General features: G+C 45.5%; 1 long non-coding RNA gene and 1 pseudogene across 1 annotated transcript; one reads left to right on the top strand and one right to left on the bottom strand.

Annotated features, from left to right (window-relative positions):
- Positions 1–1391: 1391 nt before the first annotated feature.
- On the top strand, positions 1392–15347 carry LOC110348348 (uncharacterized). The gene is made up of 3 exons (XR_002393502.2): positions 1392–1876; positions 11779–11903; positions 15004–15347. It is a non-coding gene; the product is annotated as an uncharacterized LOC110348348 (long non-coding RNA).
- On the bottom strand, positions 2178–2787 carry LOC101698923 (ubiquitin-ribosomal protein eL40 fusion protein pseudogene; annotated as a pseudogene).
- Positions 15348–15555: the final 208 nt, after the last annotated feature.

The following is a 15555-nucleotide window of genomic DNA, read 5'->3' on the forward strand; positions in this document are numbered from 1 at the left end:
CAGGATCCCCATGACTCCCTAAAGGGTGCTCTTAGTGGGTGTGGCCCCACGGTGGCCTGGTGGTCCCTGCACAAGCTTTTCCTGTTCAGCCCACGATCAAGACTCACTTAACCTCAGTGTGGGCGGATGCTGGGGACCCATCAGCCCCTACTCTACCTTGCAGTCACTAGACCTAGGCTGACTCTTAGAGGCCCTGGCTAATAGAAACTCGGGATGCAGGTTCAGGCCCGCTCTTAGGCACTGGAGGACGCTCTCTGGAACTCGGGCATCAATCACTGTCGGGCTACTTGAGTACCAGGGTGATGGACTGGCCGATGAGCCCCTCACCCGCCCGCCTTGCACACTGCAATTCAATTAGTCATGGTCAGAGGGAGGCATTATTATTCATACACCGCCGATTGTTCCCAAAGCAAACAGAGCTGGGATGAGGTCTCTGATCCTCCCTGTGCCTTTAGCATGGACACAAAAGAAAAAAAACTCTGGAGACACCCGGGAGGGACAGTTGGTCTGAGCCCTGACCGCCTTTGCAAGCTTCCAGTCAGATCTCCTTGATTTCTTTCTTTCCTTCTTACTCTCTGCCTTTCTTTCCTTTTTTTTCCTTCCACAACCTTACAGATAAGTGCCCTTTGTGTGCATAGGCAGACCCAGCAGGGTGATTTTACTGCTTTGTTGCCAACAATGGCAAAAAGTCCCTTCCCACTGGGGTGCCCTCCCCACACCTATTATGAATGGTGCCACACAAAAAATCAGGAAGTCCATCCTTTAAACGGTGTGAACGATCCTGTTAGAATACAACAGGCCAATAACTTGCCAATTAGCAATAAATACTCCCTGCAGAAATAAAGGGTGACATTTGTATTTTGTAAAGTGCTAACCAAATTAGCCATGGCCTGGCCAGCCCCCATCTGTTTATCGGTTTAGCCAAGTGCAAGTGAACCCAAGATAAATGCCAGTTTTCCTTGGATAAATTTTACAGCCATGCTGGAACTGCCAAAGCACACAGCGGAAGTAAAAGCCAGGCTGTGTTCTCATTGACAGAAAAGTCAATTTTGCAGGGCGGACTTAGGCAGCCCCTCCCCCTCCCCAGGCAGCTGCTCCTTTAGAACACGGCTGGCTGTTTTCAGTGGAGAGCTGAAGTTCAATGGAACAAGCTCTCCTTGAGACCAGGCTGGTTGCTACTGGGGAGGCTGAGGCAGGAAGGGTTCACCCACTCCCTGCTTCTGGGGTGACTTCCCAGCCCCGCCCAGATCCTGAGCGCATCCAGATGACCCAGAAGCTCATTTTCACTTTTGTGGCCTGGGTTCTGCAGTATGGTCACTGCACTCTGACACTCAGCTTTCAGGTGCAGGATCTGGCAACACAGCTGACCTAGGAGGGCCCTGTGCCACCCAGCCAGGGCATGGGAAGCCAGACTTCAAGTGAGAACCAGAGAGCCTCTTCCCATCATGGACCCCCAGGCTGGCCCCAGGTCTAGTGAATGGGAGTCTCCTGGGACAAGGTCCTTGTCTCTCATGAGTCACAGTGAGTCCCTGTGATATGGGCCCTCTAGGGGAGGAAGCTAAGGAAGGACTGGAGTCTCATCACCCACAGTCTTTACCACCGGCCCCTTCGAGGATGAGCTGGCTGCCCAGAGCTGAGTAGAGAGCTCATGTCCCCCACCCCACACCACCAGGCACCCATTGAGTTCCCCGGCCCGTTCCCTCTCTGGACATTATGTTGCCCCATTCTGTCTGAGAACCTCCTTCCCGTGGTGTGTGGCACCCGAAGGCCCTCCTCCATGGCTGTCACACAGGTTGAATCCAGTCTCAGAGGGAACCAGTTTGGTTGGAAGTTCATTTCTCACAGTTCTGGAGGCTGGGCATCTGCTTGGCAACAGGTGAGGCCTTTAGCTGCACTGTTCCCTGGCACAGGGTGGCACAGGGTATCACATGGAGAGATGGAGGGATGGCACCAGCTTGGACTCTGTCCTCACAAAGCCACTGATGCCACCTTGGGAGTGCCACCCTCATGGCCTCATCTACCCAAGTCACCTCCCAGAGTCCTCACCTCCAAGTACCATTGTGTTTGTTTGTTTTTTGGTACCAGGGATCAAACTCGGGACCTGCATTTTCAAGGCAGGTGCCAGAACCATTGAGCTAAATCCCCGGCCCAATACCATGATTGTGTAAAGGTGAGGGCTTCTGGGAACACTTTTTTTTTTTTTTTTGCTGCTCCAGTCAAGTGTGGAGGGAAACTTTATTCGGGGCCCAAGGCCAGTGCACTTGGGCAGGTGGTGCCCTTCCGGAGGAGGGGCTGGCGGAGAGCTTTACTTGACCTTCTTCTTGGGGTGCAGGTTGTTGGTGTGGCCACACTTCTTCTTGCGGCAGTTGACGGCACGGGGGTGCAGGTGGGCATAACACTTGGGGCAGATCATCTTGTCGCAGTTGTACTTCTGGGCAAGCTGGCGCAGGGACTACTCGATGATCCCACCTCGCAGGCGAAACACTAGGTGCAGGGTAGACTCTTTCTGGACGTTGTAGTCAGAGAGAGTTTGGCCATCCTCCAGCTGTCTGCCGGCAAATATCAGACGCTGCTGGTCAGGGGGGATGCCCTCCTTGTCTTGGATTTTGGCTCTGACATTCTTGATGGTGTCACTGAGCTCCACCTCGAGGGTGATGGTCTTGCCCGTCAGGATCCTCACGAAGATCTGCATCTCTGCGTCTGCCGCTCGGCTGCCTCCCTGAAGAGAAAGAGGGCAACGGAACCGGAAACCACCAGTTCCCCGCCAAGAGCGCCTGCGCACCGAGCACGCAGCGCGCTGCGTCACAATCCGCGCCTGCATACATAGCCAGCTTATGGGAAACACTGGGCTGGGAAACACTGTTCTTACCCAGCACTCTTCAGCCCATCCGTAGGTTCTTCCCAGGAAGTCACGAAAGGTTGCACACGTGGCCTTGGCCCAGGAAAGCCAGAATCAGAGACTGCTTTGGGACCAGTCCCTCCAGCAACCCTGGAGATGACAGATAGGGCCTCTTAATTCTCTTGTTTTCCACGGAAATTAGAAGGCTGTGAGGCTCTGGTGTTCGCGATTAGTTGAATGGAACCACCTACTTAGCCCCAGTTTCTCCTCTCTGAAAATGTGGCGATGGAGGGGTAGATTTTGGAGGCTGAATAAGTAACTACAGCGACCTCAGGACTGTTTCCGGTCCTACCCTCTGTGACCCAGGGAAAGGAGACAGGGAGATGAGAAGGAAGGCAGGTGTCCAGGACATGGCCAGAGGCCTAGATTGGGAATCACACCCTCTGTGGGGGTTGAAATGTCCTTGTAGCCTCTGAAACTCTGGAAACTCCTGAGGTCCCATTGTCTTTCCCAGCCACAGGGCTGCTTCCAGGTCTTAGTGCTCAGCAATGTCATGTTGCCGCTAGTGGGAAGACCTGGTCAGATGCTAGCACCATGTTCTCAGAGTTCCCTCTTCCAGAACGAGGAGCCAAATAAACTATTCTTTATAAATTACCCGCTCACAGGTAGGGTACAAGGTGTGACTGAAAAGTGTGGTGAATGTTTAAATGTAAAAAATTATGGTAAGAGTCGCATTGCCATTCATCCCTCTCAAAATACTCTCATTTGCTTTGAACACACTTATCCCATCCATCTTGTCACTTTCTGCAGCAGCTCTGGAGTCCTCATTCATGAGTGTCTTTAGTTGCACTGTTCTGGCTGCCTCAATGTCCTGAATCCATTCAAAATGTTCGCCTTCCCTGGTCATTTTGACTTTGAGGAAGAGCCAGGAGTCACACAGTGTCAAATCCAGTGAATAAGATAGGTGAGGACACTGTTATGTTTTTTACAAGCCTGCCTCTCCTTTGGATGGTGCTCAGCAGCAGTTGTGAGGTTGACTCTGGCTTTACTTGCAGGGTCCAGCTTTGCTTTTGCTTTTGGTTGGCTTTATTAGCATTGTTTGTTTTCTAAGTGGAGAACTGAAATACATTCTAGAATCCTCTCTTCTCCTTGCAGAAGGGCTGCTGTGACTCTCACCAGAGTTATGGACAAGACCTGCTTTTGTGTTATCCCGGGTGGGGACACAGTCAAGTCACACTGTGCTGTGAGCTGTCTTTGTTGAGAGCAGTTTGTGGACTTCAGGGAAGCGACTGGCCTGAGTTTGTACAGGAGGCCAGGCTTTCTCAGGTCTATTGGGAAATCAGCTTGTTTTTGTTTTTTTTTTCTGTGAAACATAATTTGGAGATGACAGTGGAGGAGGTTATAAGGGGAAATATCTGTGTGTGTGTGTGTGTGTGTGTGTGTGTGTGATTATGTGAGTGGATGAGAGGACACAGATATAGATTTAGACACTTTTAACTTGTAAAGAAAACATGTGCATGAAATATAAAAACACACACATACATACTGCTCTTCCAGATAGTCCAGGTGTTTCTTTTTGAGGATCCTGTGGCAGTCTACTGTTCCAGCATCAGCCCAGCATGAAATACAGCAACAACCCAGGTCAGCCACCCTCGCCCCACCATGGTGCTGTTTGCATTTTCCTTCAGTGTGGCCTTTGGCTCCTGTTCCAGGAGTGGTGTCTGTTTAACTGACCTATCGCCATTTCTCCTAGCTGCTTCTCATCCAAAAGCAATCTGGTTGTTTGAGACACAGATCCCACAAGAGCAAACTTGTGTCACCCACCTGGGGAGCAGGAGAAAGGCTGGGAAGGGAAAGGGTAAAGAAACAGGCAGTGCAGTGCTCACCGGGCCTGAGGGATACAGCACACTCTTTCTTTGTGTGAAGTTTCAGTGTACTTAGGACAGACATCTGCATTTAAAATAAGCCACTTGGGGGCCAGGGATTTAGCTCTGGTTCCAGCGCCTGCCTTGTAAGTGCAAGGTCCGGAGTTCGATCCTCAGTACCAAAATAAAATAAAATAAAATAAGCCACTTGGGACAGCTAATTTAACAATATTTTTAGTTTAATTGCACAATGTATTGAAGCAATTAGTTATCACCCAGATGAAACCAAGCACTCGCTAAGTGTGTTTACACAAGGCACCTCTGTAGTCTTTCCCACACTTGTGTATGCACACACATAAACATATGCAGCTATGTGTATGCACAAGTGAATGGATATGTGCGCCTACGTGTGTACCTATGTGTGTCTTCATGCATGTGTGTGACTGAGAACATGTGCCTGATATGTTAGTCAGCTTTCTGTTACTGAAACAAATACCTGAGATAAATACACTTACAGAGAAGAAAGGTTCATTTTGGCTCCCAGTATTAGAGGTTCCAGTGCATGTGCTGTTGGCCCTGTTGCTTTTGGGTCCATGTCGAGGACATTTGGACGTGGGTATTTGTCATGGTGGGAGTGTGTGGTGTGGTGGAGGAAGCTTCTCACCTCCTGGCATCCAAGAAGCACAGAGAGAGAAAAGAAGGAGTGGGGTCCCCATGTCCCCTTCCAGGGAACAATCTCATGGCCTTGCTACCCCTAGCCAAGCCCTGCCTCTGACAGGCTCCATCACCTGTCAGTAGCTCCAACCTGAGGGCCAAGCCTATGACACAGGGGTCTGTGGGGCACATTCCAGACCCAGGGTGTGGCACCTAGATGTCTGTGGGCAGCCTGGGCAACACCAAGCCTACCAGGGTCAGGAGCCAGAGTTCCTCTGAGCGCAATCACAACAGGACTTTATTACTTCTGAGTTGATCCCTGATCAGCTCATTTGGTGATTCACAGCCTAATTCATAACAAGTAAAAGGCAATTTAGCAAATTAACTGGTCTTTTAAGGTACATATAAGTGCAATTAGACAGTTGGTGCTTCTTGAAGGAGATGTGGAAATACACTCATTTCCTGATCAGCTTATCTGGTGTCTGCCACCTGCCGGGCATGAGGACAACACAGCCAAACCAGAAGGATGGAATGACTGACTCTCCCCACCCTTTTCTGTGGACATGGAAGTGGAGCTAAGCAGCATCCCCTCTCCATAACATGCCAGTCACAGAAGCCAGATGCAAGGCAGCAACAAAGAAGCAAGAGTGAGCTGTCTGTCTTGGAGAAGTTGGTGAGGGCTCTGAAAACTTGGTAAGAGGGCTGAGATTTCCCGGACAAGGAGCTTGACGGTTGAGCCAGAAGAGTGAAGACATGGAGGATTGGGAAAGTCATGCGGTGAGAGATGGCAGTGCCTGGGTGCCACTGGTGTGTAGACAGTAAAGTGTAGGAGCAGGGCTGAGAGGTGATGAGAGACCAAGCAGGAGGGGCTTCCCCCACCATGGTGGATGGAGAGCTTAGCTTGTGTCCTCCAGGAGGCAAGGAAGGCACTGTGCAGTACTCAGAGCAGGAGCAGGCAATGGAAAGATCCCTGTGCGTTGCAGAAGGGTGGCGTGTGGGCTAGATGTGGGATGGGGAACAAGGACCCTGGCTCAATTCCAAGCATGACCAGAAAGGAAGCACACACAAGAGAGACTTGTCACTCCTAAGCGGTAGGATTTGGTTTTTTTTTAACGAATTTTATTGGTACACTTTAGTTATACAATATAATGACGTTCATCATTGGAAATTTGTACCTTTACATAAACTCTCTTGGTTCTGATTTTTTTCCCCATCTCCCTGCCCTCCATTCAACCCCTCCATTCCTCTCTATTTACAAAGATTTTGTTTCCATTTATTTTCCCATTAAGTTTATTGGTACATTTTAGATATAAAATACAGTTACAATCATCACTAGGATCTTGTACCATTACATGAGTCTCTTGGTTCTTATTTTTTTTAACTCTTCCCCTGCCCTCCCTTCACCCCCCCCCCATTTTCAAAGACTTTGTTTCCATGTTTTTCCTTTTCTCATATTTTTTCTTTTCCCTTCTTTCCTTTCCCCTACCTCTCCCACTTCCCCTGCTCCTTTAGACCTTTTCTTCCTATTACACAATATTAATTATACATTTTAAAAAAATACAATATCAAGATCTAGGAGACATTACCACAGATTTTACAGAATTTAAAAGGATATAGAAAGCATATTAAAAAAATGGTTTTTGAAGTAAATTTGACAACTTCTAAGAAGTACCTTGGAAGACAAATTAATGAAACTAACTCTGGAGGAAATACAAAATTTGAATAGCACCTATTAAAGAAAGTACATTCCTAGCTTGAAAACCTACCTATATGATAACAACAGATTCATATACAGTTTAACTGATAAATTATATCAAACAATTAAAGCAGAAAAAAGGAACACTTCTCCCCTCATTTTATTTAATTTTTTTGGTACCAAGGATAAAACATGGGTCCTTGCGCTTGCGAGGCAGGCGGCGACATCACTGAGATAAATTCCCAGCCCTCTCCCGTCATTTTAGGAAATCAACATTGTGCTAATCCTACAACTGGATAAAGATAACAGAAGAAAAAAGTCTGAACGTAGATAGAAATTTGTTTAACAAAACAAACTATTAGAAGTCAGATCTGGCAGTATGTAGAAAGTGGTTTTATTATAGGGATGGCAGTGTTGGTTCAGCATTGGAAGATCCACCCCCAAAAGTCACCATTTTAACAGAGGAAAGGAAAAAGTCATATGATCCTGTCACTAGTTGGAGAAAAAGTATTGGACTAAATTCCACAGCTGTTCATGGTAAAAGCTATCAGTAGACTAGAAGTAGAACAGAACCTTCTCAACAGATTACAGACATGTACTCCATACTTCCAGTGAGAATGCCTTATATGAATGGAGAAGATACAATGCTTTTTCCTTAAGGTGGGGAACAAGGGCAGATATGCCTACTCTTCATCTGTCCATTAAACTTTGAAACCTAGTCCCCACCAAAATAGTCTGGCAATAAAATGACACAATTAGGATAGGATTGGCAAGGTAGAAGCAAAATCTTTATATGGAGATGAAATGATCATCTACAGAGAAAATACTAAGAAATTGTATTTGAATTTAGCAGGATTAGAAAACACAGGTATATATAAAAATAGAGGTTTATGTATACTTGCTATAAATGAAGAATTGGATATTAAAATTTAAAAGTTATGTAGGAGTACAAAGGACCTAGAAAAGTAAAAAAAACCAAAAAACAAAAAACAAAAAACAGTGTTGGAAGACATTTAGTACCTCATTTTAAGACTTCCTCTAAAGCTACAGTGATCAAGGCAGTGTTGGTGTAAGGAAAGACATGTAGATCTTTGGAATAAAACAGAGAATCTAGAAATAGAACCACACATATACGGTCCACTGAGTTTTGAAAGATTATTTAACATTAGCATTTTATAGAATATAACCTCAATGCAAGAGCTGAGGAAAAGATAGTGTTTTCAGCAAGCGGCACTAGAACACCTGATATCCGTATATAAAAAATTAACCTCAACCCTTTATTTCCATACATAAAAATAACTTGAAAGGCTCTATGAACCTAAATATGAAAGCCTACAACTATAAAACTTTAAGAAGAAATTATAAGGGAAAATGTTTATGAATTTAGGGTAGGCAAGAACTTCCTAGGATACAAAAAGCATGATATATAAGAGAAAAAAATTGATAAATGAGATTCCATCAAAATTTAAAACTTTAAATGACATCGTTAAAATGAAAAGTAGTCCTTAAACAAACCATATTTACAATGCATATAACCTATGAGTAGAATATATAAAGAACTCTTACAGCTCATTAATAGACAACACAATTAAAAAATAGACACAAGAAGATAATAAATAGCCAGTACAGCACAAGGAAAGGTGTGCAACACTAGAATCAGAAAAATACTAATCAGTGCAATAACAAGATTGAATTATACACTCATTAGGGAGATGAAGTTAAAAGTTTTAAAAACCTTGTCATGACTTTTTCTTTTTGTTGGATTCTCCCTCTTTGCATTTAATTTGTTATGCCCAATGGATTCATTCTGCTGGGCTTCCTGGGGTTGTGATCCTCATTGTCTTTTCCTAGAATATTGTCTGAAAATTTTTGGAGTGCTGGTTTGGTGTTCATGGAGTACCTAAGGTGGTTTTTATCATGAAAGTATCTTATTTCTCAATCAATTTTGAAAGATAGTTCTGCAGGGTACATCAATCTGGGTTGGAGGCTGTTTTCCTTTGGGGCTTGAAATATATCGCTCCAAGCTCTTCTTGCCTTGAGGGTTTGCATTGAGAAGTCTGCTGTGATTCTGAATGTGCTTTCCTTTGTATGTGATTTGTTTCTTTTGTCTCACTGCTTGTAGAACTTTGTTCTTCTGTTGGGTTTCTGGAATCCTAACAATTATATGCCTATGTGTAGATTTTTTTTGATCAAGGCTATTTGGAGTCCTATATGCCTCCCTTATCTGTATGTCAAGTTCTTTTCCCCTCCTTGGGAAGTTTTCTGCCATCACTTCTGTGAACAGTTTTTTTTTATGTCATCTGCATTCTCTCCTCTTTCTTCATTGACTCCAATCAGTCTTATGGTATTCTTCTTTGCATCGTCTAGCAGCTGCTGGATTGATTTCTCATGTTCCCTTACAATTTTAAAGCAATTTTTCTTTTCCTGGTCACTAATTGCAATCTTATCTTCTATATCTGAAATTCTATCCTCATATTGGTTCATTCTGCTGCACAGACTTTCAATGGAGTTTTTAATCTCCTGGAAATCTGTTTGCATGTGTTTTATGGATTCCATTTGTTTCCTGTGTTGGGATTCTGTCATGTTCCTCAGCGCCTTTATTTTTTTTTATCTATGTCTTCTCCAGATTTATTAATCATGTGTTGCATTGTGGGCACAATCTCTGCTCTTATCTGAGAAATTACTTCTGATTTCATTTTTTCCAGATCCTCTTTTGTTGCCAGTTCATGGACCCAGGTGGTTGAGTATCAGATTGTTCTATCTCATTTCCCTTTGGGATTGCTTTAGGTGATCTGGAAGTCTGTTTTTGAGATTTGATTATGTGTCTTCTCATTTGCGTGGGGGCTGGGGGAGGGTGTGTGCTACTACCGCCCATGTGGCTCACCTCCTCAGCACTGGGAGCAGTGGTATGGCGGCCTGGAAGGCTCCTCTTCAGTGCTGGGGGCTACTCTGTGCTAGGACTTGTTGATGAGGGACAGGAACCATCAAAGTTACTTGTGTTTCCCACTTGGGTGATTTATCACAAACACTGAGCAGGATGTGCAGGGCACAGATGATGTGGACATCATGCAGGGCACGGTGCATGAATTTAAATCAAGTGTTTGACATGAAGGTCCATGGTACACTCTGATGAAAACTCACATTTCCTCACCTCATTTCTGTGTCTTTGGCATTAGAACAGCTCAAGAATCACTGGAAAACAGAACTGAATTTTATGGATCACAAGCCCTTGGAATAATGACTTATTTTTTGAAACTTAGATCCATTTAAAAATGACATTTGTGGCCAGGGATTTAGCTTAGTTGTTCTTCCACTTCCCTTGCAAATGCAAGGGTTCCAAGTTTGATCCCCAGTATCAAAAAAAAAAGACATTTGTGCACATGTGTGCACACACTTATGCACACACAGACACATCTGCCTTTATTGGGTCTAATGTTTCATTCACTGCCTTTCACATTAGCAGTGCCTTCCCTGTGTTGACTTGTGTATGTTTGTGCGTACACTTGTGTGTGTGGGTGTGCTCATGTGGGAAGTATCTACCCTGAACACAGTCTCCCAGAGTTGTGTTGTTTTCTTACATCTCTGTGTACCATAAGTTCAGAATTTGAGGACTGAAAACTATGGGACACAAAGTTTACCCAAATTGTGTGAAATTGTTTTTCTAATTTGTGAGTACAACCATATTCACATTTATCTGTGGAGGCTGTACCTAGCTTTCTTAACTTCTCAAAAGAATTATAAGAAAACAAAGAAAATAGTTTTATAACCACTGCCCTGAATCACTGTTTTGATACAATGTACTGTTAAAAAATTTCATATTGTGTTTTGTTCATCAGCTTTCTGTCACTGGTACAAAATACCTGAGAAAAACAACTTAAAGAAGAAAAGGTTGGCTTTGGCTCATGGTTTCAGAGGAGTCACTCCATGGTCGGCTGGCTCCATTGCTTTAGGCCTGTGGCAAGGCAGAAACATCATGGTGGAAAGGCATGGTGAAGGAAAGCTGCTCACCTCCTGGCACCCAGAAAAGGAGCCAGGAGAGAGAGAGATTCTTCCTAACTTTGTGCCATCCAGGTTCCCAGCTACAGAATGGAGATACAATCAGGATGGGTGTCCCATATGCCAGTCACTCTGGAAACACCACAGACACACCCAGCGTGTGCTTTACTTATTTCCTAGGTGTTTCTCAGTCCAACCAAGTTGCCAATTAATATTAACCCAGAATGTTGAATTCCACTGAACTCACATGTGACCAATTACTGCCTTTGACAGGTTCTGTCAGTTATGATGGCAAATGGTGGAGAAATTCCATAATAAGACTCAAATAGTCTAGTTCAGTGGTCACCTCAACATGTTTATAGAGAGAGAATCTGCCAGCATTCATATTTTTACTTTCTCCATATTTGAGAAATAGCATATTTAAACCTGGTGATTCAGACTTTGGTTGATAAAATGAGTGTCCTTGTGCTGAGTGAACGTGGGTAACTCTAAGGTTGTGTTTGGGCTTTGTTGCAGTCACTCAGGTCCTGGCACTCAACCATGTACAAAGGCACAGTACCTGAGTCCAGCTACTGATGGGCAAGACAGGAAATGGTCAACAGAGCCTGAGTGAGTTCCGCTCACCCTCAAAGGCTGCAGCCTTCTGTTGAGGGACGTGGTCCCCCCAGTGACTCAGAGGGGAGAAGGCTGGGAAGAACATCACCAGTCCCTCTCTTTCTCCCCTCTAGTGTCCTGCTGGTGATTCTGCCATTGGAGCCCAGGGAGAAGCCCTGAGGAAGAGAGCAGATGCCAGTCTGCAGGAGCAAGCAGGGTAGAGAAGGAAGCATCTGGTCAGCCATGGGGAAACATCCAGGTGAGTGTTCCCCAGGACGGCTGGCCGAGCATTGTCTGGTGTGATGTCACTCGGGGATGCTGGCCCCACAAATTGTCCACCTGCTCCCTCATGAGCCAGTATTTTCTCTCAGTCATTCACCATGGCTCTGTGGACTGTAGCTTTCCAGGTGGCTCCTCCAGGAAGAGATACAAGAACAAGAGAGCAAGAGAGGATCGTGGCAAGTGGCAAGGAGCCTCTGGACCATGATCAAGGGCCAACCCCACTGAAGTGCAAGGTGAAGGAAAGGAGATGTGGAGGGGATCTGGAGTGCAGAGCAGCTCTGAGGAATAAGGTCTCTGCCACAGAGGGTCCATGGAGGGTCCATGCTGGAGGATGTGGCCAGTGTGCCCAGTCATTGTCTGTGTGCCATTCAGGCATCAGGGCTCACAGGTAATGCCATCCCCTGGGGACAAACAGTGCAGATTTTCAGCTCACCACTGTTCTCACAGCTGGTCACCAATCCTTTTCTGAAGGGGATCTGAGTAGACATTCCTGAGTAGCCCCAGATCCACGGCAGTCACCTTTGAAGAAAAAGGAGAGGACACATGGGAAGCATCTCATGGAGGGCCACCAGGGAGAGAGGGAAGCCGAGGCAGGAGGAAGCCATGAGCTGGCCATGACATGTTGTCCCCCACCTGGACTGAAATCTTGGGTGTGGTGAGGTCTTAAATTGGGAAAACCAAAACCTTGAAACCCTGGTTGGAGAGCACACAGAGGGTGGCCCTGACTCCCCACAGGGTGGCCACGGTTGAGTGGTGCCAGCACAATGGACTGATTCGGCTGGAAGGAGGCCTTGCTCATACTCCAGGCCCCATAGGGCAGAACCACCGTGGTGGGAAACACACCCTCCCAAGGCCCAGACCTCCCCCAAACTGGGTAGCAGCCAGAACTCAGGCTCTGTTCAGTCAGGGAGGGGAGCCCCTCAGCCATCTTAGCCGGCAGACAGACACATACCCATGGGCTGTGGACTTGGTCAACAGACACAAGCCTGGGGCCACTCCAGCAGAGTCTAGCAGTAATCCAGAGGACCATGCTCCTCTCTGCACCACAGGGCCCCTAAAGCCAAAACCATCCTTGGTTGCCATCTTGAGCCAACACAGGAGGATTAGAGCCATCCTAAGAGAGGGGAACTTTGGTTCCACTGATGTTTACCTGACTTGAAATTGAGTGAGAATGGAAGAAACTGAGATGTTCTTAAAAAACAAGAGTGAGTTCTCTGGCCTCAACTCACTTCTATTCACTGTCAGCTCCTCGAAAGACCTCAGAAGAAATTCTTGACGGAACAAAACTAGCTAATTGTTCTGCTGGAGTTTGAAGGGAGCCCACCTTGGCAGTCTTGGTGTCTGAGATTGAGGAATCCGGGCTGGGTGGGGTGATGGGAGGGCAGGCCTTGAGGTGTGGGGATAGTTTGGGAGGGGACAGAGTTTGTACCCTCATGCTCCGAACTGCTGAACTCTGAAAGGCAAGTGTCTTGAAGCAAACCTTGGAGATCACCAAGCTCCTAGAGCTGACCGATGTCTTTTTGGATGAGTGGTCATTCCCGAAGCAAGCAGGTGAGTCACTTTTTCTTGGTCCCAACATTGGCAAGCACGGGGACAGGGACAATGTCTGGGCCCAGTAGTACTTAGGTCACTGACCTAGAACTGCACTGACTTTGATTCTCACTGCTTAAAGGGTGGTGAATTGTGCAAAGAATCATAGAAGTCAGAAATAAAGATGTGGTTATTGTCTTTGTTATTTCATGTTTTTAAAAGAAAAAATTTTTTTAGAGTAGCTTGAGATTTACAGAAAAAAAATGTTCAAAATGGTACTGAGAATCCTCATTCACCATGGCCATCCCACTTCTCCTATTATTAATATTTTACTTAGTGAGGTGCATTTATCACAATCAATGAACAGCATGGACACATTAGGTCCAATTTACGCAACTCTATATTTCGCATGGATTTTCTTGGTTTTTACCTAATATTCTTTTCCTGTTTCAGGGTCCATCTCCCAAGTGTCTTTCAACTATCACAGTTGCTCAGATCTTCCTGATTTTCATGGTCTGACAGTGGTTGGTGGGGCCAGGCACTCCATAGAATGTCCCCCATTAGGATCCATCCTGAGTTTTGCTCTTGCTAAGACTGAGGTCATGGGACTTTGAGAGGAAGACACAGGGGTAAAGTGTACTCATTGCATCCCATCAAGGGTCAGTGCCTCAGCATGACTGATGGGCATTGAGGATGACCTTGGCCACTTGGCTGAGGTCAAGTCTGTCTTGGTGAAGCAGTGAAGTTCCTCTCCCTTCCTCCCTCCATGCTGTGTTCTTTGGAAGGAAGTCACCCCTGCAGGCCACACTTAGGAGTGGGAATTTTACTCTACTCTGGAGGCAGAGTTTCTGCATAAATTACTGAGATTTTTCTTTTTGCATGAGAGATTCATCTCTTCTACCCCATTTATTTGTTTACTTACTTATTTTATGTATTTATCAATATATACTCAGGATAGTTACTCTGTACTCTGGGTTATAGGCTAATGTTACTTTAGCACTCTGGTTGCTTAAACTGTTCCAGCCTTGGACCCCTGGCACCCCCTTTGGTGGGCTACCAGGTCCCTGGAAGATCCTTCCTTCACTGTGTGCTTTCTTGAGAACTTTCTTGCATCCAGGCACTGCAGGGTGACCAGGCTCATCATGTGTGTCCCCCGTCTCCGTGTGATGGTCATCCATTGTCCAGAGAACTCCAGCTTCTTCCACTGGAGCGTGATGTTGGAAACCAAGACCTGGTCTCAGGCATGCTCATTGCTGCTGGAGAGTCATTGCTGCTAGTGGCGTTTCTTTTTCACATCTGAATATTACATTTTCCACCCATTTCCCCCCATGGATTGACTTCTCTCCTTCCCATGATAGTGGCCCAGGGGAAGTCACAGCTGTCATCCACAAAAAGAATAATTAGATTCTCAGTCTCTCTTATAATAAAGAATCTTGTAGGCCAAGAAGAGCTCAAAGAAAAATTACCTTCTAGTACTGTTGCTCCAAAGTGTTAAAAATGATCTCTATTTACCATGCAGGAGACCCACAAAGTTTTCCTATTTTCAGTGCACATCGAGTTTGGAGCAAGGTGAATTAGAAGTCTGGGAGACAAAGGACCATCTCCGCATGACTGATGACTACTCAGGCTAGTGATGAATGGGTCTCTAAACCAAACACATCAATACCTGTGGGCGTGAGAAGGACAGGGCCTGCCGCCTGCGACACCGTTAAACCCTCTCCCAAGGACTTCGTGTTGAAACAGGCTCCATAGTTACAGTGTGATCCCAGGACAAAGAAATAAAGGTCAGTGATTGAAGGCAATTCTTTACCTTCAAATTAAGACGTGACAAATCTGTCTTCTCTTTGCTGACAATATTTTGCTTCTTTTGCAAAACGAAGATTAAAGTGAAAGGGAGAAATAAAGGAAAAACTAAGCTTTTTAAAACTCTCCATTTCAAGTCTCTCGTGTTTTTATGTTTGTTAATTTAGGCATTCTCCATAACTGTTTTGGATACAGTAAGATATTGTACCATAAAAATTCTTAAAAACTAAAATAAGAAAATAATTTTAGTAAAGAGAGCTAAGTTTGACTCTAGTGAAGACTTGAGTTTCAGTTAA

The sequence above is a fragment of the Heterocephalus glaber genome, unplaced genomic scaffold, assembly GCF_053883595.1.
Source record: "Heterocephalus glaber isolate CG9 unplaced genomic scaffold, H.glaber_assembly_v1.0 deba00001532, whole genome shotgun sequence".
Classification (NCBI taxonomy): Eukaryota; Metazoa; Chordata; class Mammalia; order Rodentia; family Bathyergidae; genus Heterocephalus; species Heterocephalus glaber.